The sequence below is a fragment of the Emydura macquarii genome, unplaced genomic scaffold (genome assembly GCF_026122565.2).
Source record: "Emydura macquarii macquarii isolate MOO-44397 ecotype Brisbane River unplaced genomic scaffold, CSIRO-AGI_Emac_v2 contig_1253, whole genome shotgun sequence".
NCBI lineage: Eukaryota > Metazoa > Chordata > Testudines > Chelidae > Emydura > Emydura macquarii.
Genome location: NW_027131390.1, coordinates 9,206,142 through 9,232,159, shown reverse-complemented (window position 1 = coordinate 9,232,159; position 26,018 = coordinate 9,206,142). Strand labels below are relative to the sequence as shown.

General features: G+C 40.1%; 1 protein-coding gene across 4 annotated transcripts in view; it reads right to left on the bottom strand.

The window, feature by feature from the left end:
• AFF2 (ALF transcription elongation factor 2) overlaps positions 1-26,018 on the bottom strand; it is a 477,143-nt gene that overhangs the window by 115,785 nt on the left and 335,340 nt on the right. The window lies entirely within an intron of this gene.

Here is a 26,018-nt window from a genome sequence, read left to right as displayed (position 1 = left end):
AGCCAGATCTGTGGGACCCCAAATCTGCAATATGGCTTTGTTTACCCATTCAGTGATATCTAAGAACAGACTCTTCTTCTGCACATTCTGTTTCTTCTCTGATTTTCCTTGAATTCTGATTTTGTCTCATATGTTTAGTAAAATATTTTCCTTCTCTGCTTCTTTAATTCTCAAGAGACATCAAAGTTTCAGACAGCTCAATTGATAGTGCTATCAATTACTGTGTGCTTTCAATGAAAAAAAGGCAAGTTAAGGCTTTTGAGAGGTACTGGATTGTGCACGATCTCTGGAGACTAAAGTTCTCTCTATCCACTGAACATATATAACATGTGAAGTAGAAGATCCAGCTTCCCTATGCTCTCTGCCAGCATGCCTCACCTCCTCGGTGAAGAGATCCATTTAGGAAGACAAGGGTCGTTCAGTCTCCACACCCACTCAGTCCTTGGCCTTTATGCTGCCATTCTAAACAAAGCTGCTGATTAAGATTATGATTTCTGAGACTTGGACACGTGTCCACTAAACTCTGATTGAGACCTTCAATTCATAGGCCACTGAACAGCTTGGAGATAGTAATGACTTTTGGTCATTACTAATCTGCTTTGAATTTGAACTGCTAACCCAAAGGTGAAAGGTTCCATCATCCCATTGTTAATATATCTGAGCCATCTAGGGTCCCATTACCAACTATACTGAGAATTCATCCTCACTCAGTTACTGCACTTCACTCTATAGACAGGAAGAGAAAGCCATTACATTTTTATTCTGCGATGGCTTCCATTTCAGTGGGTGCAAAATCAGACCCACACATAATTACATCTGGTATTGTTGCCAGCAATGAATTGTGGGTACAAATGCTAATAGTTAGATGTCTAACTATCTGCTTGCACCTGCAAACCACAGCTAATATTTGCAGACATTATTCATTAAAGTTACAATTAACTGTGGCTGCAAAATTGCATCTGCAAAAACAGAAGCCAGATTGAAAATCACGATTTCTAAAAAAAGAAATATCTTGTGTAATACCAATGTCATTGCTGGGGAGAAACGCAACCAAAAGTATTTATATCATTTTGTTTTATTTCATTTCTTTTAAGCCTCCCAAAGGCCTTGGTGCATAGGCATCTTAACAAATTATTATATTAACGTATTTTAAAACTTGCTGGTCTGTTTTAATATACTTATAAAAGCTCCCCTGCATACCCTTTTCTGGCATAATGAAATGATTTCATTAGCTCACCTCTGACTTGCATATTTGGCTTGATCCAGACAAGTCAAGGAAGCACATGATAATTCCATAAAAACACCAGCAGGATGTCATTTTACAATGACCACATTACGTGCTCATTCACGGAACTTACAAAGATCAGTTGCTTAGTGGTGATGGTTTTCTTTTTGTTTCTCTCCTTTCTTTGGTAAACATTTTTGCTGCTGTTTTTAATACAGGTGCATATGAGAAATAAAGAGTAAGCAAAATATTACTGCATTACATTAAATGAAATGAAGGATATCAGAATGCATGCACCCTGCAGTATAGATCAAACACATTCAACCATCGACCAAGAAAGTAGTGGTTTCCTAATTGTCAAGCAGAATTTTGTTCAGAAAATTTCTTGGGACATGTATGAAAGAAATTAGGTTCCTACAAAGGGTGATATTCTGCATAGACTTCTCTGTATTTTAAGTCAGAAGTATTTTAAGCAGGGCACCACTAGTTGCACTGCATGTTACACTATCAGGGATTGTCCCAAGTCTATTTTTCTTTCTCTCTTTATCTACTGGCTTCAAAGCAAGCCAACATATTCATTGTTGTTTAAAGGGCCATCCATTTTTCCCATAAAAGCATGTTATTTTCTTCAGTGCTCTAATAAAGTTATTTTAGATTATCCAATTTGCCAGAGCCCCCATTTAGCGAAATGTCATGCATCTTCTAAAGTCAGTTAAATCTCTGTGAGAAGTTGAAAAAATAAATATATTTAAAATCAGATTAAGCTCTAGCTGCTAAAGAATAATAAATTGCTCTATTTTAACTGACTGAACTGTGTACATTTAGAATACAAGGGCATATTCCATTTGAGTTGATGCAATTGTTCAGTCTACTTTTCTGCCATTTAACCCATCATCAGATGAGAGAACTAGTCAGGCAAAATTATAGTTAATGGTGTTTAATGGCGGCTAAGCCCAATAGTCTTGTTTTTCTTTTTTTGCATTACTCACACTAGAAATAATGAAAATTTTATATGAACAACTTTGACATTATTTGCTGGAAAAGCTTCCATTACCAATTGTAGGTAACATAAAGCTTTATCTGATTTATACAGCAATCTATATAAATCTACTTTTATTTGATTCCAGTCATTAGCCTTGCCAGGACGTTAGTCTAAAATATGTATCAGAGTGGCAATTCATTGTACTATACGAAATTAATCTACATAAATCTATACCTGTTTGCAGGGAACTCGTATGGCAACATTGCCGGCATGGGAGAGAAACAGATTCCAGTAATTTTACTTGTGGGCTTTTGAGGAAATTCAAGTTTATCCTAAATCACTGGCAGGAATACCAATGTCCTCAGCTGAAAAATTCTTATAACTAAATTAACTGCATCATCATTAACATGGCTTTTAAGTTTTAAATTTCAGAATACAAAAATGCATATTAGGAGAGCTATTTCCTCTTTATGACTGATCTGAGGTCAGAGACTTGGGACACGAAGAAGCAACTGGGAACAAAATATCCTTTTAAAAACAGTGTTCCCTCACAGAGCTAGAGTTCCTCACATAGCTAAAGCCAGTGCGTGTTGCACCTCTGAATGAGGCCAGATGGCAAAGTAGGGGCGTAGGAGTATTCTAGCTGGTTTTCTTTTGCTTGAATGTTACCTCATTGGCCATATACTAAACAATGGGAACTTGATGGGCTTGATCATGACCTCTGCTACACTAAACAATATGAAGTTGGCACATCTGTAGTCTCAGGCTTGCTATTTTGCAGTTTATTTTTCACTTAATTTATATTGAGGTGGTCAAATAAAGAAGGCCTTTCTGCATTTAGGACGAATCAGCAAATGCTGGCATGCCAGAAGGCAGGCTTGATCTACCTCTTCACACTGCACTTGGTGGTTTCTTGACTTATGAGAGCCTGATTTCAAAATGTTTGTGCAGAAAGAAATGCTTTACACATCCGTTCCTTCTCAGATAGCCTACAGGGATTTCTGGCAATGTTTATTTTTCCCCTCTGCCATCCAGGTTTTCTCCCTATAGATGCATAAAGACATAATGACAGCAGGAGTAGGCTCACCTCACAGTGAGAAGCATCCATAGTTATTATTGCTGTTGACTATACAAGGTAAGCTGAACATCTGTCTTCACTTTTAGTGAGTTCCACAAGGATAAACATGAACATGAACCTAGACTGCCCACTGACAATTTACTGGTGTTCTTTTATAGCCCCATCCCATTGCATAGCCCTCCGTCACTTTTGTCTGGCCTCTTTTTCAACCTCAGGTCACAAGAGTTCAAAGAACAATCAATTAATCAAATAGTTTCTATGAACATAAATGCAGTTGGATAGTTGTTTCCCATTCAACATAATGAAGGAAATGAGAGGAGGAGGCTAATTTGTGGATAGCAAGTAGGTATATAGCTTAAGCCAGCAATCCTTCATTAGCCACCATCGAACAGGAGAATTTTATCTGTAGTTATTTTTTTATTAAGATGTGGAAAATGCAAAACCAACACAATTAAAGCCCGATCCTGCTCTCAACGAAGTTGACTGGAGTTTTGCCATTACCTTCAATGTGAGTCAGGCGAGAGTCTGTAAATAATTCAATAAAATTAACACCACAGTAAATACAGCGTCTGAGACTCAAATTTTCTCTTGCAGTGAGCCACATTTGTATTGAAATGAGGAGAGGATATAAATACATAGGGCTAAATTATTGCTTTCCAGAGAAGGGGAGCTCAAAGTGAGGTATGGACAACTAACGGGTCCCAGAGTCAAAGAAGGAGGAGTTATATCTGAGCAACACTATAAGGGACGTTACGTCTGAAATATCATCCTAACAGGTGTAGGCTGGACTCCCATCAGTGCATCTTTAACTGATACCAGCTGGAGAGCAGGGAACGCCCATGTTCACACATCTGCCCTGCATGAGACATGACCCTTCAGATGGTGCATACAGGCAGCATACTACTGACCCAAACACCCTTTAGGCAGGTAAATCTTGTTAAATCCTTTCCCCTGTCCTTCCTTCTAAAGAATGAGAGCTAGGATTCGTCTTCACAACGCCCATCTCAGCTCTGTTAACAGGCTGGCACATGTTTCCTCATGATCAGCAGTGTAAGAATTCCCCTTGCCAATGGCGTTTGTTTAAGATTTCGGATCTTTAAAAATGGTGACATTATTATGTAAGGGAAAAGCTATTTGAGATTGGACCAGCTTCTGGTAACCTTGAACATGGCAAATAGTATTTCACTTGGCAAACAGTGCCACTGGAATCAGTAGGGCTACATGTGAAGTAAAGTGCCATGCAACATGAACAAGGACATCAGAACCTGGTCCTTAATTAATGTTTAAAGATTTCAGAAGCGTATTTGTTATCATTTTCTTCTCCTTCTGGTGTTAGTTCAGCCTGGCTTTAGAGGGAGAGGATGGTGAAAAACAGCACCAATACAATTTTTTATAAACACGCTAAATTTTTTCTAAAAGAGCTTTTTTTCTGTAAACTATGTGGTGCACACAAAATACAAGCAAGGTGTGGTATAAAAATGGTATTAGCACTCGTCTGGGATTAGCTGCATAACTAACTTGTGATTTCACTACTCAGAAGTAATGTGGTCATCTCAAATGCATGCTGAAAAAACATCTTATGTAAAAGTATTATAGAGATTAAACTAATAGGATGCAATAGAAACCGAGTAAAGACGGTCTATAGAAATTATTAGAAAAACCTCATAGACTATAATAAGAAATTTATAATGTATAATAAGAAATTTTTTTTAAAGCTTTCTATAGAAGTTGATAAGATTTTAAATAGAGACCGGTATGCCAAACTATATAACCATGCATTCTATTTCCCTTATCTCTATTGCTATCTCTATATTATTACTAATAATATTAATTATATAGTATAATATTATTAACAGAATATTAATAATATAGTAGTGCTCTGAACACACACACAATGTGCTGCAAAGTCATAGTATGAAAAAATCCTTGCTCCAAAGAGGAGAGAAAAGAAGTATTATTCTCATTTACAGATTGAGGATTGAGGCACAGAGAGATAAGTGATTTAACCAAGGTCACATAGGAAGTCTGTTGCACTGACACCATCATCTATCATAATGACCAATGTTAACTCATTACTGCCCCATCTATCCCTCTGTTGTCTCTTGTCCTTTCCTTAGATTGTAAGCTCTTTGACATAGGGACTGTCTGTATTTTTTATTTTGTGTGTACAGTGCCTTGCACATTGGGGCCCCGAGTGCTACAGTAAGAAAAATAGTAAGAGCTGGAATTAGAATCCAGAACTCTTGAGTCCCAGACTAGTGTCTTAACCCCAGGGCCACCTTTCCTCTTCCTCTGCCTCTGCCTGTGTCTGTCTTTCTCTATTCTATATATGTTCTTATACCACGCTCATCACTGTAGTATCTGACTTCCTTCCAGTAGTGCAATAAGCAATGGGACTAACATATGTCAATATGTAAGTGCTACGCACACAAAAATATGTTACAAGAACATTAGGTTGCAAAGTCAAGCTCTCAAAAGTTAAGAAATGCCAGAAACACATAATTAGTGACCACCTCTGAAAAAAACCCGATTTAAGTCACTTGCCCAGCATTACACAGGAACTTTGTTGCAGAGGCATTGAAAGACTCCAGATCTCCAGGGAAACATTCCTTAACCTTAACCATGGGACCATCCTTCCTCTTCCTGCGATCCTCTGCCTAATTCAGTACACACCTTCTAACTTCTGCAACAAATTGAGGTACGGGTCCTACACCCAGTGGCCTCCTTTCCTATATCCCCAGAGCAGGTCCATCCTGTGCACCGAATGAAGGCAGGGACATACGAAAAAACAGTAGGTGAGTATGTAATTAAAAGCTGTCTCATAATGCATATGAACAAGAGGACTGAATTAAGATTACACAGACAGGTACAGACTTGTCTCTTCTGTATTCCAGACATGCTTCCTTCTCCATGCTGCATGGACCCAGCAGGGTGTGGGTGTAGGTGGGGAGGGGAAGACAGATGTCACTGATGGCACAGGGAAGACAGTTTCCTTCTTCTCAAAGCAGGTGCCCAGATTCAAACCCAGCACCGCCTGCAGCAGCCAAGACCTACAGTTGCTGGGAAAGTCCTGCTCAGCACCAGGCTCGTTGTGGATGGAATCCAGGGAATTTGGCTGCTCAAATCTATGACTGAGCATGTGCTGCCTGAGATTTTTCAAAGGCTTATGACTTGGCCAAATTTGGGCAGATTTTCACGAAGAAGGTACAAAGCGCATCTCTGACAGAAAGGTCATCCACCTACGAAATTTCAAGTCCCTGTTCCAAAGCACAGAGACACTAGAGCTTTAAACAAAAACGTATTTTTCTCTAGCAGGCTGAATGATTTTAGTAGAAATTTTCCAAAAGGCAGACATCCAGAATGGAAAATTTCAGCCCAAGTGATTTAAGTTGGCAAAGTTATAAGCAACTGAAAACAAGGTGGATGGGATGTGTTGGGAAACTTAAATCCTAGGAATGTATCTTCTATTAACAATCTTAGCAATTTCTAATAAAAAAGCACTTAAGCATATACTGTACTTAGTTTATATACTACATAGTAGTAAGTTATCTCCCCAGAATACTGTGCAAGGATTGGGTCTTCAATATTTCTTTATTGATTCAAGTATGATTTTTATCCCACTGCTGTGCAAACTTCACAGTGGAGGCAGATGATTCAAGTCAACCACTGAACAAGATACAATTCATCAATCACTGCAAGTCCTAGGAAGAAAGAGAGACACAAGCCTGCTCTAGCAAGCTTGGAAGGCAAAAGTTTAGAAATTTTCAGAGCATTCTTCATCATATCAATACTGAAATAAACATTGCCATTTGTTTCCTTTGAAACCATTGGCAAACCCATAAAGCTGCCGAAAAAAACCTTATTTTATTTACTGGATGGCCGTTATACTGCTGGGGTGCAGTAGGACTAACAGGGACAGTGTCTAAATCAACAAAATAGATTTTATCTGCCAGATAAATGCTAAGGAGAAAGATATAGAGGAAGAGAAACACACATTCAATTTAAAATGAAGGGGAAAAAAGAATCAGAGGACCATTGTCTTTTTGGGAGAAGATCTGGGGAGAGGCAAGAAGAAAGCTAATGAAACAATAATCTTGGATACAATTCCAGAATGACTGAAAACCTGCAGTTCTCTCTAGGGATTTTAAAGAGCACATTTAGAAAATTTGTTAGGAATTAGGCGAGCAGGGTCAACAAAGTTAAATTCTGTCAATAATCACTCTGTAATATGTACAAGACTCTTTGGTGCCTGAGGGCTACAGCTGAACCTAGAACTGAACTTTTCTTTTCAAATTTAGAAAGACCCATGTATTGTAGTAAGTCATCTGAGAAAACCATATTATGGGAAAAAGCCTGAAAGAGAGAGCTGCTTTTTTTAACACTCTGACTCAGGACTGACCCCCCTGGAGAGCATCTATGAACCAAACTTCGCCAAAAGGAATATTTAATGAGAGGTTTTTAAGTTGTCAGCCTCATTATAGCAGAACCTCAGGGACGGCATTAATTTGAAAGCTCTGTGTGGCCAAATGTGACGGCACCGCATTCTCAAAACAAAGGCCCAGTTCTGCACTTTCAAACCAATGACGTCAATGGTGATTTGGCCAGTGTAAGGAGTGCAGGATCAGGTCCATGTAGCAAACGAAGGAAACATCTATCAACCAGCTTCCTCTTTGTAAAAATCTGTCCCCTAAGCACCACCTAAATTTGGGTCTTGATCCTCAAGGCCATGCGAGCTTCACCTAGGGTGAACAGACAGCAAATGTGAAAAATCGGACAGCGGGTGAGGGGTAATAATAAGAAAAAGCCCTGAATATCGGGACTGTCCCTATAAAATTGGGACATCTGGTCACCGCCTGATCCCTGAGACCAATTTGGGGCTGGACTGGCCCCCAGAGCAACTGAGGGTATGTCTACACTGAGATAAAAGACCTGCAGCCTGGCCATAGCTGATCCCGGTCAGCTGGCTTGGATCGCGGGACTATAAAATTGCAGTGTAGATGTTCAGGCTCAGGCTGGAGCCTGGGCTCTCAGACCCTTTGAGGAGGAGGGGACGCAGAGCCCAGACTCCAGCCTGAGTCTGAATGTCTACACTTCAATTTCATAGCCCCGCAGTCTGAGCCCTGTGAACCCCAGTCAGATGTCTTGGGCCCTGAGACTCCTACCGCAGTGCAGGCCCTACCGTTGCTCTGGTGGAAGGACACCAAAGAACATGAGCATTCCAGCCACACTCTTTTCCCTGGCACGCTCCCCACACCGCTTACCAGAGAAAGCCACAGTTGCCCCATTAGACAAAACTGGCAGCTCCTCCATGCTGTCGACATGACACAATGGGCTGACGTGTGGGCCAGGATATATACGGCTCTCTTAATTTGAAACCTTCTCGCACATAAAAGGCAATATTACAAATCCTATTATTTATTGATCAAAAGCAGAAACAAGGGCTGGGGTTTTCAAAGGCGCCTACGGCCTGGATCCACGAAGGGACACAGGTGTTGCAATGCTGAGTGTCGCAGGGCCTAACTAGCTGCCTAAGATAGTGAATGGGAAATGCCGACCACCAGGGTGTGCCCCAAGCCATGCTCCTCTCAGAGATAAGCGCCTAAGTCTGGGCTGCAGGGAACCAAGCATCTCTGCTTACTGATCCACAAACGGGAATCCGCCACTGGTGCCTCGCAGGAGAAAGTGAGGTGCCTGCCTCGCTCCTTGCAAAATGGCCAGAGGAGGTAGCGCCGCCACCCACCTTAAACTTTTTAGCCCAGTGGCTACCGCATTTGCCCAGCACTTGAGAGGTTCAATTCACAGGTTCAATTCCCCCCTCTGCCAGAATGGGAGAATGGATTTGAACTGGGGTCTCCCACCAGTTAGGTGAGGGAGATGGGGCAGTCTGATGTGGGGCCCTCCATCTCAAACTGTTCCATAGTGGATAAATAATGAAAGGATGATTGGAACAGAGGCAGTGGCTCTCAGTCTCCCACCTCCCAACCACCAGGCTATAGAGTCATTCGCTCGCTCTGCCTCTCCCCCCATGGCTTGATGACTCAGCATTTATCCACTGTGAATAAATACCTAAATACAAACAGGTTTGTGAATCATAGTGGAGCCAAAATAGGAATTTGGCCTTCTAAATCTGAGACCGAGGCACCTAAGTGCCTGTGTTTCCTGGCCTTGGAGAGTTAGGAGCAATAAGTCTCAGAGTCTGTTTTGAACATCCCACCCTAGAACTCTAAACACATCAATTATACATGTCCTGGCATATGGCCTGGAAGAGGAGAAAACCACACAGCAAGGTTATCCTGTTTTTGAATATCTAAATAACATATAAATAAATCACATATTTCAAGCTGGAAACCCGATTCTCTTTAGTCAAAATAGTCTGCTGGTAGGATCCGCTAGTAGGATCTATTGATACGCGTATCAAGTGTCTGTTACTATAGTGGCTCGATGTTTGTAACTCTCATGGAAGTCAGTGGGAGTTTTGTGTATGAAAGGAGCCCTGGGTAACAGGGCAATGTACATTTGATTTTTAAAGAGAGGTATCTAGTTCCTAAAACCAGGTTTTTATAATGCTTGCTGTTTCTGGTCTCAAATGACAACCCAGCAAATCCTGTTTGCTGAACAATGCACCTCCTGTGCTAACTCGAATGGCATTTTTATAGAAAATAGGAAGGTGCTGGTGACACTTTTGAAATGGGATCCTTACATAGAGCCTAACTCTGCACCTTTCCACGTGTGGTCCTACTGAATTCAACGGGACTACTTACCTGAGAAAGGGCTGCAGGATCATGGCCCCGATCAGTAGCTCCTCTCAGTGATGTGTCCTGCCTACTCATCCAACTACTTTGTCGTACAAAGGAATGTTAGTATAAGTGCCATACTTTGTAGGAGATTCTGCTTTTGGTTGTTGTCTGTATTAAAACACTACACTCAAGCTCAAATAATTTAGCTATAAATAAGATGCTAATTTTCAGTCAACTTTACGATTAGATCACCAGTGCACATGATCTGAATGCACATCAGTGTAAAAGGAGAGAAGATATTGGACACATCCACTTCCCTTTGGTAGTAATTACTATTGAAATACAACATTGTGCTAATCATGGGTCCAATCTCGGTGCCACTGAAGCCAAATGGAGTTTTGCCATTGTCCTGTAAATGACTCAATCATACAAGGTGCTCTGCACTGTGGTCCCAATCCAACGGTGCACTTAACCACGTGAACATGGACCATGGAGCAGTTTTCAATGGAAATACTCACATGCTTGAAGTTACCAATGTGCTTTGCTGGACTGGGGCTGACAAGCTGAGCACACGGCAGGATAAAGTTCTAGGAGTCTGATCCTGCATGCCTCATGGACTCAAAACTCTAAGTGAGATCAAACAGAGTTTGGAGGTGTGCCAGGAATGCATCTTGAGTCCTCTCAGCAAAGGCTATGCTGCTGGAAACGATTAATATTAACGATGGGAAAATCTGTCACGTCCGAACAACATAAACAGCAACAGCCATTTAAATTTGTTAATCTGAAAATCCTTTTTTTCTGATTCCCTTTCGTAAACAAAATATTTTTTTCATCAGACAGTACCCATTATGAACATCTTTAGTGTGGTTACAAGGCAAAAAATATGTGGATTATTGATGAAATAGATCATAATGGCTCTTTCTGAGCCATTATCATCGATCATTTAAATGTGTACTCAATGAGCTTTAATCTGCAAATCTGTCATGACTGGGAGACATTATGATTTAACAGATTTATTGTTTTTGTTTTATTCTTTTTTTAAAATATGATGCATGATCTGTGTTCTGTCGGCTGCATGTGCAATAATTTTACCTACCAGAGAGAGTCCTATAAAAATAGTTGCTACACATGAACAACAGCTGCTTGTTAAAGCTCAGTCTTTACTCCGCTCACGTATTTTTTAAACGTCCACATGCACCATTCCATTACACCCCTGGACCAATCCTTCAAACACTTACTACTGGGCACAGTGCTTATTCCTTTGAGTAGTCCAGTATTTAGCCCAGTTGTAACTATTTGCAGAATCAGGCTTCTGAAATCATAGAATATTTCATGCTCTAAAATAAAGAGTTTAACTAGAGACTAGTTTTCAAGATTCTAACAGTGCAAATATCCATCAAAACCCTAAACAGCTTCTTTTTCTTGCTGCTGCCCTGCTACGGCCTGATGTAAGGCTCACCGGGAGTCTTCCGATTGTTGTCTACGTGCGGTCCATGCCTGACAGTCATACATAACATTTCAGCCCACAGCAGTATTTTACAGAAAGTTACACATCTCTGAGAAATGGGGATTATAGTGGAACTCATGATGGAGTCTTAACTACAAACGTGCACAATGGCACCATTAACAATTAAAGCAATTAACAAAGGTTTCATTTGTTCTTGGCTGTGACAGAATGATTCAATGCCTGCTTTTGAATATGATTCATTTAACACAAGACACCTCCTTGACCCAAATTTTGCAATTTCTAAAATTGCTTAAAGAGTGAAGTATCTGGTATCTGAACCCAATCCCTCTGAAGTCGCCAGCAATTCCTCCATTGATTTTATGGAGGCCTCTTCCAATTCCCATTACAGAAGCCCATTTATCAATTTAAAATTAAGATCACCCTCTTGTTATAATCCCTCTCCCCTTCTACATATCTTAACCAAAATCCACGGGTCAGGAATTCAACCAAGCATGAGGGCCTTTGCCAGGCCCTCCACATTCCTTCAGATACCCTGTAGACTTTTGTGGGTTTCATCTGCACCTCGTGTACTTTGGAGAAGGCTGCTACAAACTGGCCTCCTACAGCGTAGCGTGGAGGGGGCAGTTAGGAGTGAGGGAGGGTTTCCAGCTACTATTCTATTCCACCAACCGGAATGAGAGCCATGGAAGGTTGTGCATGTGTATGTGTACGTGTGAGCTCCATGCATACCTGCATCAGTGGATTACTTGGGCCTTTTGCAAGGAGAGATGAATTTTGCCCTAAACATACACATTTCCAAGTGTAAAGAAATAAAAAGGATTAGTCCATCGGGTGTAAAATGAAATAATCTCACAAAAAGCAAGTATTTTTTAACAGCACATATCTACTTTATGGCACTAGTCTCTTAACTCAGTGCGTCAGAGTTACAGAAACGGCACCTCAGTGGATTATTTTTCATAGTTCGCTCAGTAATGTGTTTACAAAACCATTGTTACAACTACGTGCTTATATGTTTTGATATACAGCACGCACCACAATACACGTCTTCAGAGATTTCATTCTTATTTTAAAAACCTATTTAAATGTTTCTTTACATTCCCTCCTGGCAAAGAACAAGTTTATTGCCATATACTCCGGGGCTACTTAGTCCAGTCTGATGATAATTAAAGGCAGAATTAGTGATGCCTTTCTGGGTAAAGATAACAGGAGCGCGTATACAACATTACAGGCCAAATTCATCCTTGATTGTAACTCCACTGAAATAATGAAGTTACACCAGGAATGAATCACATTGTGAAATTTCAAATGGTTGGCCTCTATTTTTAACTGACTGCCATTGGCTCGAAAGCTTGTCTCTCTCACCATATTATCTTACTTACCTTGTCTCTCTGCTGCTACAAAAGTTATACCTTGAAAGGTGAGAAAATGTTAAGTAGTTCTTATTTTGCTTTGGCAGAACATTGTCCATACAACCTTACTTTCTGCTATGTATCAAATCAACATTAAAATATAGACCTAAGTATTTAAACATGTTAACTTACTGTGAGTGTGGATGTTAAATTTTGGCAAAACTGTTTCTTCTGTAATTTAATACTATTTATCTACTGTTTTTACATCATCATCTAGCTATATCAAGTATCTATAATCTAATCTGTTTCTACAGTATCTTTGTAGTGTTGTTGTAGCTGTGTTGGTCCTAGGTTATATGAGAGAGAAAGTATCTTTTATTGGACCAACTTCTGTTGGAGAAAGAGACAAGCTTTCAAACTACACAGAGTTCTTCCTCAGACCTGAAAGTTTCCTCTTTCCCAGTCCTGAAGAAGAGCTCTGTGTAGACTGAATGCTTGTCATTGAGCCAATAAAAGATATTACCTCATCTACCTTGTCTCTTTACAATATCTATCTGTTAAGAAGCCTAATCTACCTGGTATGTAATATCTATGCTTTTATGTTAGGTTGGTCAAGGCAAATATCAAACTAATCCTTGTCTTAAGAAAATATTGTTACCTTTTAGAAATCCCTCTGTTTTGAGTATTTCACTAACCGCCCCTCTTTACTTCCTGGTTGCAGGTATATAGCCCCACACCCTGTTGGTGACATCATAATAATAATACTTCGCATGTGCACAGGCTTTTCATCTCCAGATGTCAAAGTGCTTTACAAAGGCTTGGGTAAGTATCATTATCCCTGACTTTTTCAGATGGGGAAACTGAGTTGCATACAGTGAATCAGTGGTAGAGCTGGGAATCTATGACTTCTGATCTTCCAATGCTAAATCCTAGCCCCTGGAATATGCCACTCCTGCTACACTAGCTGTAATAACGCAGTGATGCCAATTCCTCTAAAATGGTAAATGTTAACATTTTAATGACAACCACTGAAGTCTGTCTGATCTTCAAGGGAAATAAAGTAAACAACCCCGCTCCGGGCCCCATCTCGAAGGGCCAATAGCAGTTGCCCCTATGCCACTGATCTCCATGAAGAGGCCAAAAGAACCATGACTGGCCTCCTCCACTCCCCTCAAAGGATGACCCAAGGAGTAGTCACAGTTCTGGAGCAATGGGGGAAGTAACTGCCTTGCTGAAAGCAGTAATCCCTTGTGGGACAGAGGAGCTGCAGCCATCTAAGAACCTGCTCTTCCCCATCAAGGCTGCAGATCTAAGTCCTCAACGGGAAAGGAGAGCTGTGAAAGTTGCACCATGCACCTCCTATGGCTGTGGAGAGAAGAGAAGAGAAGGGAAGAGAAGAGAAGGTGGCTAATAGATTCAGTGGCGCCTGGCCCTTCCAGTAGCCACCTAAGGTCGCTCCTTCCCACCGAGGTAGGCTTGGACACCTACCATTCCTGTCTATACAGGACACAGTATAATTGCGCCTTTCTGCCCTGTTTAGAGTACACTGGGGTAGAGGCAGCTTCCATCGGGATTCAATTGTACAGTGTAATGAATACCTTTAATATAGACTACACACAAAAATGACATTAAAAGAATATTAAGGTTGCAAAGTCAAAAACTCAAACACTAGGAAATTCCTGTCCAACCTTAATTCAGCCCCCTTGTGCATATGGATTATGATACAGTCTTTAAATACATGGTTGCATAGGATTTTTTCCACAGGACCACTGCCTCATTCAGGGCATAGGAAGGATGATACTCACTTAATGAGCAGCTGTTCAATATTTTCTTTTCTTTTCCTTGTTCAGTGTGTGGTCCCAGCTATTACTGGACACTATTCAAACCCTGCCCTCCTTGTTCAATGTGTGGTCCCAGCCCTTATTTGCTGCACACTATTCAAACCCTGCCCCGAAGACAGAATTATTAAGTTCTTCACTGGCTTTTCTATGGAGTCTTCACAAATATTAATGAATTTATCTTCACAATACCCCTGTGAGCTGAGGGGGTACCACCTTCATTTTACAGATGGGGAACTGAGGCACAGAGAGATTAAGGTCAAAAGTATCCACTAAATTTGGGGCCCAAGTCGAGGTGACTAAGACCTGATTTTTCCAAGCATCACATAGCACTTTATTTTTCAATGCACAGCTCCCGTTGACTTCGGTTGCAGCTGTGAGCACCCAGCACCTCTGCAAATCAGATCCCAGGGTCTTAGGCCAGGCACCCACAAACTGAGGACCACACAATTAGCAACCACCGCTGATAAATGTGGTTTGAGTGATTTGCCCAGCATCAATCAGGAGTTCTGTGGCAGAGACTGGGATAGAATCTAGTTCTCCAGGACAGTATTCAACTGCCTTAGCCATCAGACCATCCTTTCTCTTCTGCAGTTCTCTGCCTCACTCACCACACACCTCCCAAATTCTGCAATAAACGAGGCAGAAGACCAACAGACAACCGCCTTCTTCATTACACTGTTTTGCTTCATTCCCACAGCAGGTCCATCTTCTGCACTGACCCAAGCAGTGGTCACACAGAAAAAATAGTATGTGATTATGTAATTAAAGACTGTCTTATACTGCACATGAATGAGAGGGCTGAATTACGATTGTCCAGACAACCTAATTTCAGTCATCTCCTAACTTTTGAGTGCTGAACTTTGTAACTTTAGAAATGTTCTTTTCTTGTAGTTTTTGTATATATTTTTCTAGGTTATTAAAAAGCAACCTGAAAAAAACAAACTCCATCATATGGCATATTGACACCCACATGCCAGGCAAGTCCCAAGTTCCTCCCAGCTTCTCACTTCATCTCAGCCTCCCCTCACACCACCTACTGGTTCTCAATCCTCCTGCCCCCTTTCCACTCCCAGGTCCCAGTCCCAGTCTTCTTGACCAGCCAGGGTCAGTCTTTCTCCCTGTTTCTCAGTCCCAGTGTCTCCTGCTACCCCAGCTCTCAATTTCCCTCCTTCCCCACCAGCCCCAGTTTCAGCCCCCCTTTGTCTAATCTACTCCTCCCCTGCCCAGCCTCCCCACACCACACATGTCTGGGTCTTCTCTCCTCTGGATTCAAATCAAGCAGCGTCCTCCATACTGCTTGGGCCGAGCAGGGGGATCATAGAGAACATAGAAGATATAGGCTCCCCAGCAGCCCAGAGATGCAAATGCAAGACAAGCTGGGCTGGAGCACGCCCAGTACAGATGGAATCTTTGAAGTCTTTAGCTCCAAAAATCTAAGGAGTCTGCATGAAGCAGGTGAAAGTAAGGTTTTTCAAAGGCTCATATCTTGATGAAATTTGGGCAGATTTAAGGCCATCCCCTGCTCCAAATTGTGGAGATTTCTTAGAGCTTTCTAAGAAAACATTGCCAGAATTTTTTAACATGGGCAAGGCTGTATATGTTTCCCTAGCCCTATTCTCAGAAACCCTGAACTGTTTTAGCTGAAATAACAAAAAACAGTAATAGTAATTTAGATACCTGGCATGGAAAATTGAAGCTCAAATGATTAAAGTTTGGCAAAGTGAGCAACTGAAAACAGGGTCTTATAATGGGAAGTGTTGGGAACTTTAATAATAGGCAGAGCAAGTGGAATGGCCTATAACTAAAGATTGGGAGAGATCTATTATATTATTATTAATGCTTACTGTTTATAGAATTTCACAGGTATACATGGTGCCTCATAAAGAATCAAGACATTAAAACTTGATCTCCCCATTTTACGTCTTTATAAATATCAGTATAAAGTGACTTAACCGTATGAATTCTTTTACCATGCTTGTATGAAGATCTTAAGATTAACTTTCTATATGATATGCATGAGATTGGATTTGTAATTGCTGTAACTGACAATGCAAGTTGTACACCTATTTCCATCTGCCTGCCCTGCAACCTTTCATGTTTACATTTAGAAACACTTTTAGTCATACCCTAGAATAAGGCAAATGTATTTATGTTATTTTGGCTTCAAATTCCCTTTGAATTTGACATTTCTTTTGGACTCATTACTAATGTACGACACGTAGGTTTTTTACCTGGGTGAAGTGCAGATGAGAAGGCCAGAAGGACCTTTATGCAACTGATAGTGTCTTTCGCCTTCATGTTGCAACCCTGTTGTTCTTTTTCCTTATAAGAAAAAAACCAACTTAACCTCCCTTAGCAGTGATGTAATTATACCATTATCGCTGTCTGACTGTTGCATTGATTAGATTGGAAAATGAGTAACTTCTATCACACTGGATCTGAAATAGTGCTATCTGGCTTACGTTTATCCCTTTACAGTTATGACACAGATAATTGCATGGATACTGGAAATCAGACACAACCTTTGTGATGTCTCTTTTGATTTCCACTACAGGGTTAAAGGAGAGAAAAAAATTAAAAGCTAGCCCGTGATTTAACGCTGGCCACTGTCTGGCCCCTGGTACCAGCCGGCGTTTTGTGGTTTAGACCTTTACAAGTGCATGTCTGAGGCTGTCCTTATCATGTTGCTTAGCATGCTGCCACCTCTAATATTGTACTCCCTTTTGAATCCTATAAATTGGGCTGAAACGGATTTGAATTTCATGCTGTAGAGTATGCTTTAGTTTGCATCACAGCAGATTTTTTCACTTAAAAAATCTATTGAGATACAATCTTTTTGTTCTTTCATTTAATTTCATTATTTTTTTTTAAAGTAAAGGGAAAGGCAGATTATTTCAATTAAGAGCCTGTCACTGACAATTGTAAGCAACCTTTCTTCAGAGTTCAGTGCAGCAGTTGCAGTTTTAAGTTTCTTAGTGCTTCTGTCAGGATCTAATTTTCAAGGTACTGTTGCCATGGTAGCAACTTGGAATTTTAATCCAGTACCAAAGGTCAAGACAGGTCACCAGTTTCAGTTCCTCTTCAATCTCAGAATAAAGAGCCACAAAAAGGAGCTGAGATAAAGGTTTCACCTAACAAAAAATTCCATTCTGGAATACCGCCAGACTTGAAAATATATGATTTGTATAAGCTTTCGAATTTGTCTGGAACTATATAAATTCATGCTAAATCAAATGTGCTGAATACTCATTCGCATTCCTTACCATCCTTTGAAAGGCAAAGATACTGCTTTAAAACTGAGAGTTAAGTGCAAGAGTTAACTTGTCAGGAATAGCACATAAGGAAGAAATGATCTATATAGCCTACAAAAGGCAGACAGTTGTGAAGGTAATGCCTTCATCGCTGGAGATATTTACTACCTCACACAAACCCAGATGAGCTTGAGAGTTGCATTGTAGCTTCGCTCTTGTCAATATAATAAGATATATATGGTAAACTGGTCAATATCTTTCTTTCAAGACCTGTCAAGATATTTTGTTCAGCAAGCGTTTTTGTTTTTTTTAAACTAAATATGACCTTTCTTCTAGATATAAATGATATACAGGTCATTTTGCAATATTTGCAATGTGTCCATTTGTCTTGCAAGTCAAAACTATTTTCGTATTTTGTATACATTTTTAGGGGGGAAAAAAGCTAGTGAGAAAAATTAGGAAACAGCTTCATATTCACCAGAACCCTTATGTGATTTCTCTCACATGGATGTTTCTTACGAAGATCAGCTTATTTCCACTGTAGTAAAGGTATTGACCCCTCCTCCATTTCCAGTCCTATATTTTATTTTCAGGAAGTCATGGGATAGTATTAGGATAATCTTTAATTGTATTTTCTTTGACATATAAGGAACAAAGTCTTCCTCCTGGTGTTTGGGAGAGTGTTAACTAACCTGGCCTGCTGGAGGGGAAATTTGTAGTCAGTCTGAGAGAACCTATTTATAGTCAAGACACACTTCCAGTCTCTTTCGTTGAGGGCTGTCAGGGGCTGAGTACTGCAGAGACTGTGCCCCTCAGCCCAGGAGGTGATGGCAGACCTTTGTTTCACCTTAAAAATTAACCCTCTGGCCAGTCAGGCTGTGACACTGATGGGCTCTGGAGTCAGGCTGAGTTCTCAGCCCAAGGGATAATGACAGCAATATGAGTTCCTCAAGTTGGAGGGTGTAGGGCTGAGGGAAATGTGGCGAATTCCAGGGGCTGTCATAGAGATTCAGAAGTAGGACACAGAGAATTAAATTGTGAAACTAGGACTAGCGGCTGATACTTTCACTTAGGGATATTTAGGACACAAATAAGCCCATTCCCATATTATGAATGCAAAATTCATTATTCTTTCAGGCTTCTGGCTCATTTCACATTGTGCCTATAGTACTTACTGAAGGCAGTACATTCAGGTGACAATTCATTCACCTCAAATATTACACTGCTGCTGGAAGAAAGTGGAGGAAGTCTGGGCCATTTAAGCTTAAAGGATCAGTAAGGTGTAGTAGATGAGAAAGGGCCTGAAGCAGAGAGGAACAAGACATGATTGGGCTATGCACCACAAGTTTAGGGAGAGAGACCGGAAGTGAGAGGGAGGAGATGGAGAGACATCCAAGTTGTGGGGAGCAGAAACAGAGGTCAGTTGGCAGGCAGTGAAGCAGAGACGATGGAGATCCGAAGAGCAAGAAATGGCAAGCAGATTGGAGCAGAAGTTGTGGCAGAGAGGTTCTGGTTGCAGCTGCTTCCCTTGTCCTGAACATGACATATATTTTCAGATTTAAACAGTACATCGGTTTTTTTAAAATATAGGTTTGAAGCTAGGCTGAAATGTTGACGGGATTCCGTCCCATGGAAATGTAAAACAGAGCGCCAGCTTGAGGCTGGCTTTGAGCTATTAAAGGTGCAACACCTTCTGCTGGATTAGTGGCTGTTGGCAGAACTCCTTAAACCCAGGGGAACTTGTGGCATGTCTACAGTGGTATAAATACCAAAATGTGCACTGATACAGAGAGCATAAGAAAATACACTCCTATGGGCATCATATGTACTTTTACCGTTAACGTATAGGGTGGCTGCCATTAAAACTGGAAGCGTTCATCTAGTTACCAAGCAGTGGTATGTCTTATTTTCAGTGTAGAGAATTACTATAATAGTGGCACTGCAGATACCATTACTTAGTAACCGTGAATAAATGGTGACTAATATAGCATCAGAGGATATTTTAAAATTTTAATCTTTAGTGTTCATTAAAGTTCCAGACATTGGCAAGCATGCATGCAGTTAGTCGGTTTGTTGCAAGCACTCAATGGTAGTCACTATATGTGTCTGTGATATTCAACAAAAAATATTCAACACTGATCAGTGAATCTCAAGCAAATTAATTTCCCCTGCTCACACGATACTTTAAACAGATTTATAAACATGCCAAGAAGAGATCATTGAAAAGAGTGCACTAGCAGATATTTTATTTCGACAGAGAGGTTAAACTGCATGTGAGCCATTTGAATAATGAAAACAAATTAAAGGTCTAATTTAGAAATTATTTTGAATAATGGGCTTATCTGCCAGGACACAGTGTTTTTAATTATGACACTGAGTTCCTCTCTATTTAATAGATGCTGAAATGTTTTGCAAGTTTGCTTCTATCTGCAATGGGCCATAAGAAATATGTTCTGCAGCTACATAAACATTGTTTGAGTCCCAATTACCTAGGACTTTGCTCAAAAGGAGAACTCCAGCAGTAAGGAACATAAAGATACAATGTTGATGGGTCATTATCTTTGCCCTGGATCATAGAAGGTAACATTCAAGAACCTATTCTAGCAAAAGGATGCAAAGCAAACACCTAATTAACAAAATAAGACAATAAATATGAAAGATGAATGACAGCTAATCAAAATAGACTTTTTTTTTGTTCTTGCTTTCTACTTGGTCCTTTAATATATCACACTGGAGCTCTGTAAAGATAATGGTATTCCAATTACATGCCACTGTTGTTTCACTTATCATAATTTGTATGGGGTGCTGTAAGCCCCTTGAACTTTGCCAGCTTACCTAGAGGGAATATCTTTGGAACTTCCTAAAATTAGCAAAGAGTCAGTAGTTAGTCTAATGATTAAAGCATCCCCCACTTATAAAGTGAAACTGAACATACACTGTAAATGGAATCAGGCTATCAACACTGTGGGATCATTTGACACTCTCATGCTCTAAGTCAACAGCTTTAGGGTGTATCTGCACTGCAACAAAACACCCGCAGCTGGCCTGTGTCAGTGAACTCGGGCTTGCAGGGCTCGGGCTGGAGTGCTGTAAAACTGCGGTGTCAACGTTCAGGCCTGGGCTGAAGCCCAGATCCTGGATCCCTCCCCCCTTGCAGGGTCCCAGAGCCTGGGCTCCAGTCTGAGCCCGAATGCCTGTGCCATGATTTCACTGCCCGGCAGCCTGAGCCCCATGAGACCAAGTCATCTCTGGGTGTGTCACTGCAGTGTAGACATACCCTTGGTGACAAATGCTAGAATTTCAGAAATTACGTGCAATTAAACGGAAAATCATATACCATCCCGACTGACTCTCAGTTTTTTGTAGTGATTCCTTTCAAGTTTAAGAATGCATCGGTGCTTCTTGATTTGAATGTTCTGAATAATAATATTTCCTGTTGTTGCATTATCCAACACATAGTCCTTGGTGTAAAATCCTCTTGATGTCTGATGACTCTTCACAAGGACCTTATGCTGATTCTTTAAAACCATGAATTACCTTTAATTCATAGCTTGAACATGCTGCCAAATTTTGTTTTCTGTGCTCCCTGGTGGCTGTCCCTGACATGATGGAGAACTTCCAATGAGCCATTAGACCCTTAAAAAGCCGCTAAACATCAAGCAGCACATTTCCATTTTAAAACCGGCATCTACCAACCTTTTTCATACTCTTTGGGATTAGGAAACGACTCGTGTTTGCCACAACTTGTTTAAAGTCATGTGGTGGAAATTCTGGCCCTACTGAAGACAATGGCAAAACTCCCATGACCTCATTGGGGGAAGCCACAATCTCATCTGTGGTGAATCCCAGCTTTATGAGCAGGACTCTCCATGGCTTTAAACAATCTGAATAATGGTCACTGACTCATTTCCAGCTTTTTAAAGAAATCCTTCTGATTTTTTGTGTAATTTTTTTTTACCATATTAAAGAGGAGAAGTGTGCAAAAATTGGGGGGAAATGTCTGCTGAAATGTCATGCGAAATTTTTCATCAATTTGTTTTGCAAGTTTTTGAGTACTTAGAATGTAGCTTTTCTCTAGCTAGAGCACAGGTTGTAGACTCACAAAAATCCTATATAGATAAAACAAGTTGTTGTTTTTGTCTGACCCATTAAATTTTGCTGTGCCAAGTTCTTAATGGTTTCCGGTTGTCCATGAGCAGGACCTTTTAATACCGTGTTAATACAGTAAGTATAGGAAGTCATTTTATGACAAGGAAAGAATACCGTTATGATTACATTCTTCTTTTTAGCTGGGCTTTTATGGAAACTACCCAAGAGTACTCTGCAGTATGACTTCGAACACAGGATGTGCTTGATTAAAAAGGTTCTGGATGGTTTCCAACTGGACACAGGCCAAGTGCTAACAACCATACAGAACAAAAGAACTGGATGTTTGAGGATGACATACTCTTAATGGTAATTATAAAACACAAATCTAAGTCAAGGGCCGACTATTTACTCTTGAATTCATGAATGTTGACAGATGATCCTTCTCTGGGCAGTTGGTTGCACCTTATCTGTTTCTTCTTACTATGCTTCATAAGAAACTAATAAGAGTACACTGGTTGTAAACTTACTGTACTATATGTAATCGATGCATTGTTATAGCAGATGGGTAAAAAAAGAAGACTTAGAAGAAGAAGGGAAGCCAAATCCTTCAATTTTTTCATAATCCTGGACCGTCCTTTGGAGAGGAAGGATAGCCCAGCAATTAGGGCACTAGCCTAAGATTTGGGAAATCAGGGTCCAATTTCCTTCCTCACTAGACTTCCTGTCTGACCTTGGGCAAGTCACCTAGTCTCTCTGTGTCTCAGTTCCCTATCTATAAAATGGGGATAATAATAATTCTCTACCTCAGAGGACAAGGATAAATACATTAAAGATTGTGAAGTGCTTTGAGATCTACTGAAGAAAAGCACTACATAAGAGTTAGGTATAATTATTATTGGTTTCAGTTACAATACCTCTTTGATATATCTATATCTAACTATATATACATATTTCTTATTAAAATTGTATCGCTAGAAATCAAAATACCGCTTCAATGGGACTACTCGTGAGTCAAGTTACTTGTACGTGTTTGCATAGGGTGACCAGATACCAAGTGTGAAAAATTGGTATGGGGTCAGAGGGTAATAGGCACGTACGTAAGAAAAAGACCCAAATATTGGGACCGTCTCTATAAAATCAGGACATCTGGTCACCCTATATTTGCAGGATCAGGCCATCCATCCTAGACACAACTCCACAAACCCCCAACTGACCTCCTGAACAGCGCTGGGGTCTCTCATGACCCCCCACATTTGAGTGTGACATCATATATTTAAACATTTAAAAAAGTAGAAAATCCATATACAAATGCTTTGCTGTGAAACAATTCAGGTTACTATATTGACATGCCTGACACAAACTCATAAAGGCAGGGAAACAGAAAGTTAAGCCACCTGACAATAAATATTCTCTAATCTGCTATCTACAGGCATACACCTTTCTACTATACATCTCAGACCATACACAAGAACCTTAACTTTGACTCTGTAAGGATGCCAGCCTCCAACATCTGAATTTTGCAGTAAGTGTAACATGCAGAGGCTTGTCTATTGGAGCAGAGTAAAGCAGCATATATGTACTCAGGTCTCAACATGACAAAAGCACATTCCAGAATCTTGGCAACTACATATAAATAACGTCTAATTTCTAAGTTGGCAGTAGGATATCTGGGTAATATGATGAATGTGAGCACCTTTGCTCCAATTTCTGATAAAAAATCACAAGCAGATTTCTGATAGAACTGATGCGGTCAATACAATTGCCACCAAGAGTGACGTTAGTGTACTCTTAGATTTCATAAGATTTGCATGTAAGCATAAAAGGAGGAAAACCGTGACTTTATCTCACAGATGTCTCCAACTCAGAGATGCATCCCACAATGGGCAGAAATAGATGAACACACCTGTGCCACATCTAATTAGCAGCAGAAGCTCCAGCTGAAATAGTGAAAAACAGAGCCAATTAACAGCACTATAAATGATGTAAGTGGAGGTGGTGGCTGGAGGCTAGCCTATCTATTGTGACAGAGCTAATATTGTGGTGTGTGCTCTGTGGAACAGCTGAACGGTGCTTGTGTATGTAGTACCATAATTTTACCAGTACATCCCACGGTCCCATCCATATCCCAGGAATTATGGAACCACAGAATCATAAATATCTTACTGTTCAAATGGATAATGACAGCAGGATCAATAAATCTGGCAGGTTTTATTTTGATCATGCCACCTAGCTATGATTATTTGATAGTATCGTCACTGGTTTCACCCACAATCTGCTTTGTTTTTCTTGTGCTGATTCTATCCCCAGGCACATGCAACCCACTCCAGCTGAAGTTAGTGGAAGCTGTACATGCACATCTCAGGGCAGAGTCTTTCCTAGCATACTTTAAGTCGCACAATGGATTGCCTCCTAAGCAATATAACCCTTCCAAAGCCCTATGGAAATTCTTGGAAGCTGCCTTAACAATTTCTCCGTAGTAAAAGGGAAAAAGTGATAGTAATGGGTTAGCTGATCTTCATTTGGAAGCTAAAAATAAAAGTAACTTTATTGCAGCTCTGATCTGTCATGTGTAAAATCCATCACCTACCATAAGAAGGTAGTTCATTCCAGCAGAAATCTGATTGATAGTGCTGGAACTTTAGATCAAGCAGCAGAATAGAGAGCAACTGATTCATAAAATGTACTCAGTGTCTTCGAGTTTTATACCAGGCTTCCTATAGAGAGCTTTGGTCCCATTAAATGCACTATATACCACTGAGCTATGAAGCGCTGTTCTTTTGAAATTCAGCTTATAACTATAAACCATGATTGACAAGTCTATTACTGCTGGATACAAACTATTGAAATATTGTATTTTATAGTATGCTCACCAAAATATTTCTCACAGTGGAATCCAAATACACTTGCTTTAGGAGAAAAATCATTTTAAGATGTTGTAATATTTTTTATGTTTTACTAGAGAAGGTACTTGATGTAAGCATTGCATCACTTAGAGGTCCTGGAAAACATGAATTTATCTTTTCTGTTTTCAGGATCAGAGGGATTGGTGGGTGAGATTTTTTTTTTTTTTAATCTGAAATCATTTCCAGAAATAACAATAGAAAAAGGGAAGGACTAATCTGATAATAATTTTGGAAACAATAACTATTGCTCACGTACACCAATTTAATTTTAACGTTAGCAAGATTTCATAATTCTCATTAAAATGTAAATGTTGACTTACAGTTTTTGCATCCAATCTGAAGAATTTTAAATAATTGAATTCAGAGGGTTGTGTGTTAGAGACTCATTTTGCAAATCTTTACTCAGGCAAATAACTTTACTCATATGAGAAAAATTGCATGACTTTATTTCAGGAGTCAAGGAGTCCAAAGGTTAAAACAATGTAATGGAATGCTTGGATACTAGTCCCAGCTCTATGATTGACTTGTCATATGACTTGGGCAAGTTATTGGACTTCACTGAGCCCTCATCTGTGCACAAATTGTACTGATTTAACTAACAGTGGTTTAAAATCAATTTAATTAAACCAATTCAAAAATGTGGTGTTGACACATTTAAATTGATTTAACCTGGCTTATATTGATTTAGTTTAAATTGCATCCTGACTGAATTAAACTAAATTGCTACAAGCCACTTTCAAATCCATCTAAGAGTCCAGACGGGTTTAAACAGATGTTAGTTAAACCAGTGAAAATTGGTGTATAGTGGTTTAACCAAACCAGTTTAAAAAACACTCCAGTAATTAAACTGGTGCAGCTCTGAATTTAGGCCAGATTCAAACCTCAGTTTGCTCACATGTAGAATGGTAATTATAATAGTAACCTACTTTACAAAGCTGGTAATTAATTCATGTTGGTCAAGCACTTTGAGACCCTGGGTTAAGGTGCAAAGTATTGTGGGCTCAATTCACTGCATCTTTATTACTCCGGTTTTACACCAGCATAACGTAATGGAAAAGGGTGTAACTCAGTGAATAATCAGCTCCTCCATATTTT